The sequence below is a fragment of the Heterocephalus glaber genome, unplaced genomic scaffold, assembly GCF_053883595.1.
Source record: "Heterocephalus glaber isolate CG9 unplaced genomic scaffold, H.glaber_assembly_v1.0 deba00001606, whole genome shotgun sequence".
Classification (NCBI taxonomy): domain Eukaryota; kingdom Metazoa; phylum Chordata; class Mammalia; order Rodentia; family Bathyergidae; genus Heterocephalus; species Heterocephalus glaber.
The window spans coordinates 38,373,006-38,379,074 of NW_028258377.1; the positions used below are offsets into that span (position 1 = coordinate 38,373,006).

The 6,069-nt window shown below is 46.7% G+C and overlaps 1 pseudogene; it reads left to right on the forward strand.

The window, feature by feature from the left end:
* Positions 1-4,624: 4,624 nt before the first annotated feature.
* LOC147823012 (zinc finger protein 704 pseudogene) lies at positions 4,625-5,059 on the forward strand (annotated as a pseudogene).
* The last annotated feature ends 1,010 nt before the right edge of the window (positions 5,060-6,069 follow it).

Here is a 6,069-nt window from a genome sequence, read left to right on the forward strand (position 1 = left end):
TGCTGAACTATAACCTGGCCATATTTTTGATTTTTTTGAGGCAAGTGCTCACTGTGTACTTCAGGCTGGCTTTGAACTCACTATATAGCCCAGGCTGGCCTGGAACTGGAGATAATCCTGCCTCAGCCTCCTGAGTGGTGGGACTACAGGCATGTGCCACGGAGCCTAGCAATGCTCGTGCATTTAGTCTCTAAGCAACCAGGACCTTGGGGAGGAATAAACTAGAAAGAAAGCCTTTGTTAAGAAAAAACTCTAGAGATCCTGCTTCTGGGGCTCCCTCAGGCTAAGGTCTGCAGCAATAACAAAGATCTCTCGGGCGGGGGTGTTAGAAGGGTGTGGGTATGCTCTGCCAGTTGACTCACATTCCCAGCAATTGGGCAGTGACCTGTAGCACAGCATGGCTCACAGTTAGACCAGACCGATGGCCTCTGGGGATGACCTGCAGGTCCAGCCCCATCTCTGTCCTGCAGCCCCTCTTCTCTGACTTCATTTTTCCTCTAACTTTCTGTGAAATCAGGGTTTATGAACAACAATCAGGCACTTTCATTGAAACTTCAATCACATATAATTCAGTGTATTTAGATTTTCCAAAGTTTCCAATAAGCTTTATTTTTTAATTTATTTACTTTTTGTACTGGAGATCGAACTCAGGACCTTGTGCGTTCGAGGCAGGCGGAAGAACCACTGAGCTAAATCCCTGGTCCAATAAGCTTCATAATGAAAAGAAGAGAAGAGCCTACGTATAAACCCAAAAAGGGAGAGGGACGGATGCGGTCGCTGTCAGGTGAAGTTGAACGGGCAGTTGTCCCTTGTTGGGCCATAGAAACTTTACTACTTCCTGTTATTCGGAGGAATTTAAACTCTCAATTCGGGACCATGGAGTGATCTTACCAATCCTGGCTGCTTGACAATTTCACTGCTTCTTAGATGTTGGACAAATGCATATGGAGATCATCTTTGACCATTTCCTTTTTCTTTTCTTTTCGAGACAGGGTCTCTCTGTGTAGTCGGGGCTGGCCTTGAACTCACTGTGTAGCCCAGGCTGGCCTCGAACTCCCAGCAATCCTCCTGCCTCAGCCCAAGGGCTGGGATTACAGGCCTACGCCACCACGCCCAGCTGACCATTTTCAATATGACCTTTTAAAATGAAAAACTTGGGCTGGGGATGTAGCTCAGCAGCACCACACCTGCCTGGCAAGTGCAAGGTGTGAGCTCGATCCTTGGTATCAAAAAAAAAAAAAAAAGAAAAGAAAAAAGAAAAACTTGGCTATTCTATCCATATTTTTCAAGGATTTGGGTGGGAATAGGGCTTCTCCAGATTTTATTTTTATTAATTTAATTATTTTTGGTACCAGGGATCGAGCTCAGGACCTTGCGCTTGCAAGGCAGGCATGGTGCCACTGAGCTAAATCCCCAGCTCCAGATTTCAAATTTGTAATAAAGGCAATCTTTTTTGTTTTTTGTTTGTTTGGTACCGGGGATTGAACTCAGGACCTTGCACTTGCAAGGGAGGTGCGGTGCCACTGGGCCCGATAAAGGCAATCAAAGAAATAAACTTTTGCAATTCTTAGGGATAAAAAAAACAGAAAGAAAGAAAAGAAAAAATCGTAGACATGATAGCTAAGGCTAAGTAGAAACATAGTAAGCCCAAGGTACAAGTTCAGCTAAACAGGAACATCTTCTGAGAAAGTCCCACAGTAAAGAACAGACAACATGAAGAAATGCAAAGGCAGATTGGCAGGGGGACCCGGGAGCACACAGGTGGCATTGGGGAAGATTGTCCCCACCCAGCACTCAGCCAATGAGGGAAAAGAGGGAGGCCCTTCATGCCGGGTTTAAAGTGCTCTTGAGCTGTGAGCACCTGGTGTGCCTCGTCCTCAGAGACCAGAGTTAAAGCTTCATTCTTCACTCTCTTCTCGCCTCAAGTCCATTCTCTGGGTCTGGACAAGTGAACACATTTCTCACAGGGGTTCAGTTTGTTTGGGTTCCAAGTTAGGCTGCAGTTCCTTACATAAGGACTGAGGGTGTGGAAACAGTCTCAGACCCAAGTAAGTTTAACTTAACAGCGAACATACAGAAAATACTTACCCTCCATAAGCCAGTAATATATTTTATTAGCTTACTAAATAGGCAGCATTTAACAATACCATCCATCCTCAAGTCTAGCAAGGAAGTGAGTTTGGATAAAACCAACTTATTTATTTATTATAGTACTAAAGGTTGAACCCAGGGCTTTTGGACTGAGCTACATTCTGAGTTCTTTCAAAAAATTTTCATTTTGAGACAGGATCTCACTATGTGACCAAATTGCTCAAATTTATGATTGTCCTGCCTTGGCCACCTAGAGTGCTGGGATTACAAGTATGTGCCACTATGCCCAGCTCTGCTTTTGATGTTAGTTATTTTTAGTTTTTGGTTTACCAGGGATTGAACTCAGGGCCTTTTGCTTGCCAGGCAGGTACGGCACCACTGAGCTACATCCGCGGCCCTACTTTTGATCTTGATAGGCATTACTGTTCCCCTTTAAACAGGTTAGACCCAAATCAAGTGTGGTGGCATAATCTTAGCACTGGGAGGCTGAGGCAAGAGGATTGCAAATTCATGCCCCGGCTGGGTAACTTATCAATTTAGCGGGCCCTGTCTTAAAAACAGAAAAATTCAACGTGGGCATATGTTTTTACCCAGCAATTCCACATCTAGGAAATCATTTTACAAAAATACTTGAGCCAGGGGCTGGGGATTTAGCTCAGTGGTTCCACCGCCTGCCTCACAAACTAAGGACCCGAGTTCGATCCCTGGTACCAAAAAAAAAAAACAAAAAAAACTTGACTCAGGGTTTAAAAATCTGTTTCTTCCATCATAGTGATAAATAATTTAATCGTCCAGCAGTAAGGTACTGGTGGATAAATTATGGAATATCTATATAATCCATACAACGAATAGACAAAGGAATGAACTAGGTCAGTAACCAGATTGGGGGCTTGTACAGGCTTTTGATGCTCCGAACGGAGAACTGAGCAGGACACCCAAAAGGAGCAGCAAGATCAAAGAATGTCTTGGAAAGTGAAAATCCACCCCACAGGACAGGAGTCACCCAGGGAGACGAGCTCACAGTCCTAGCGGGATTGGTGCTGAGGTTTTAAGCATCAGGGTTTGAGGCAGGATTGAAGGACTGGTCTGGACTTGACCCCTGCCAATGTGCAGGTTGGCTGGGCACTGCCCTGGGTCAGGAGACATTTTGTCATTTTATGGTGTTTGGAGGGACCTTCAGGCGTCCAAGGCCCATGGTGAGTTGGAATTAGCTGGGTCAATGGGGTGGTAATTAGGGTGGGGTTGGTCAAGGGCTGTGGAAGAGACTCCTGTGTACAAGTTACCTGGTTACTTTCTCCCATTGTATTTGGACTGGGATATCCTGTTCTGGGGCTAATGCTTAACTCAGAAGGGAGGTCTAATCCCCCAAAAGCGAGCACCCCCAGGGGGGGCCTTCCTTCTTTCTCCAGACTTTCCTCAGCCCCCTCCTGCCTCAGGTCTCTACCTAGTGATATGGGAAATCCCTACGTAAATACACTGAGAAACGAAAAAAACCTAGCTAGAAAACAGAATACCTAGTGAGATTTTATTGATTTAGTATGGTATTAGGGTTTGAAACCAGAACCTTCACATCGAGTTACCTCCCCAACCCTTTTTTACTGTTTATTTTGAGACAGGGTCTCTCTCGCTGAATTGCTAAACTGCCCAGGCTGGGCTTGAACTTGTGATCCCCCTGCCTCAGCCTCCCAGAGTGCTGGGGTTATAGGCAAGCCCAAGGCCCCACTGTACCCATATTTGAGTAAGATTTAAAGAACAAGATGCGCTCAAAGGTCACATTATCACCTTCTGCAACTCCCACAACTAATCACCTCCCCTCTTACAGTGAACAATCACCCTCTTCTTCAGACAAGGTCATGTTATGTCTAAGGCTGGCCTTGAACTTGTGATTCTCCCTTCTCAGTCTCCCAGCTTCAATTTTTCGGTGGGGGTGGGGGGGCGGTTGGGAGAAGGTCTTGCTATGTATTCCAGGGTGGCCTCGAACTTATGGCGATCCTCCTGCCTCTGCCTCCAGAGTGCTGGGATTACAGGCATGTGCCACCACGTCCAGCCTCAATTATCTTTCTTTAAAGTACTTATGCTCATTTGACATTGTCTTTGTCCCTGTTCTGTTGCTATAAAATACAAATATTGAAGACTAGATACTGTAATTTATGAAAAGTAGAAGTTTTGTTCACTATACCAGAAGCTGAGAATTCTGCTGGCCCTGCGATGCGAGGAGGAGGAAGAGGAGGGCGGGGGGGGGGGGAGCACGGCCCCGCAGCGCAGGGGCTCGGACGCCTGGAGGAGAAGCCCCGAGGGGGCGCAGAGGAGGAGGATGACAAGGAGGACGACGACAAAGACGAGGAGGTGGTGGACGGAGATGACCAGGATGGCGAGGAGCGTCTGGTGGTCCTCCGACCGGGCCGCTCCCCAGGGCCCTACCTGGGGTCTGAAAGTGGGGAGCATCAAGCCGGAGGTGACCTTTACATCTCATGCTGAGGTCTTTAACCGTGACTCCGGTAAGAAAATGTCTCATCACCTGTTCCCCTTGGCCATGGAGGAAGATACGAAAATGGGAGACGCCAAGGAAGCCAACCGGGTCCTTGACCACGAGAAAGAAAACACTCGATCCAGCTGTCTCCTTGAGCAAAAACGAAAAGTTGTTTCTTCCAATATTGATGCGCGTCCAGCAAGAAAGTCTTCAGAGGAACTAGACCTGGACAAGGTGACAGCAGCAATGGTACTGACCAGCTTGTCAACCCGCCTGTCGGTTCGAAGCCCTCCTGTGCAGCCAAATGAGGCCGCAGCGGTCCTGGAAGGAGGCGGGGTGGGTGTCCAGGGCCCGGACCTTCCCATCCCCAATTCAAGCAGAACAGAAACTCCTTGTGCCAAAAGCGACGCTAAGGGGATGACACCATTGAGCCGCTCGGCTCCCACCACGCTCCACCTCGTGCACACCGTGCACGCTCACCGGGCCACGCCCCTGTGACCACTCCGGGTCAGCCAAGTTCAGCCCCAAGGCCAGCAGCTTCAGCACTTCTTGGCAGCCTCCCCCAGTCACTTTCACAGGCATTCCAGTAAGTAGAAGGACAAGCCGGCATGTAGGCAACGCAAAATGTTAATTTATCGATAAAACTATAGAAACATGCAAGTCAGAAGGGCAAAACCACTGTATTTCCTAAGCAATATTTGTAAGCTCATCAGCAAGGCATCTATCTCATGGTTCAGGCAGGCCAAGGCGGAAAGATGTTTTGACTGGCATTTTAGAAAACTAGAAGAAAGTTTCAATTGTTGATAAGTAAGTTGTTGGAAATACATTTTGGTGGTGGTGATATGTCTATGTTTCCTAAAGATATTTAGAATAGTTGAACTCATACCTTATATGGAAAGGTGTTATTTGTCATTATAAATAACTTTATACAGTCTGTTATTTTGAAGTCCCAGAGTGCTGGGAACACAGGAGTGCACCACCATGCCCGGCCCATTTATTTCAGAGAATGTGGCTCTAAGAAAGTATCTCCATGAGCTGACACTAAATGTAGTTGCTGCTAAAATATATTTTTGTAGTCCTTTTCCAGCTGCACTTACATAGTCTCATTTGGCCTTTAAAACAGTCCTCTGAGGGCCGGGGATTTAGCTCGGTGGTTTCGACGCCTGCTGTGTAAGCGCAAGGACCGGAGTTCCATCCCCGGTACCCAAAAAACAAAAAAAAAAAACAAAAAACAAACAAACAAACAAAAAACAGACCTCTGAGCAGGGTGTGGTGGCACATGCCTGTAGTCCCAGCACTCCGGAGGCTGAGGCAGGAGGGTAGTCCAAGTTCGAGACCAGCCTGAACTACATAGTGAGAACTTGTCTCACCAAAACAAAACAACATAGAAAACATTCCTCTGAAATACATAAAATACAGAACAATGCTTGCAGTCTATGGTTTGCCAACGCCATTATTTCAATTGATGATCTAAGGGCTGTACAATCCGCTTGTATTTTATTCTCCAG